This window comes from Arachis ipaensis, chromosome B07 (genome assembly GCF_000816755.2).
Source record: "Arachis ipaensis cultivar K30076 chromosome B07, Araip1.1, whole genome shotgun sequence".
NCBI lineage: Eukaryota > Viridiplantae > Streptophyta > Magnoliopsida > Fabales > Fabaceae > Arachis > Arachis ipaensis.
In genome coordinates this window covers 17,297,225-17,297,560 of record NC_029791.2, presented here as the reverse complement: position 1 = coordinate 17,297,560, position 336 = coordinate 17,297,225, and positions in this window count along the sequence as shown.

Genomic DNA, 336 nt, shown 5'->3' with positions numbered 1-336 from the left:
ATATAATCATAACAATAATCATGCTATATGTACATAAAAAATAATTATCTGTATAAAATATATATTAAAATATAAAATACACCTTGAAAATAAGTTAAATAATACATATATTTATACATAGATATATAGTGGTTAATAGATAATTTAATATTTAATTTTTTTATATACACATATTATTTTTATTATAAAAATTATTATCATGTTATATAAATTTTGCCCCCAATACCAAAATTTTTTGGATCCGTCACTGCTCTCAGATATTAGATATCAAACCAATTCAAATTCTTTTTTGATTTAAATCTGCGAAAAATTTGCATAACAAAGCCCTACAAGTAT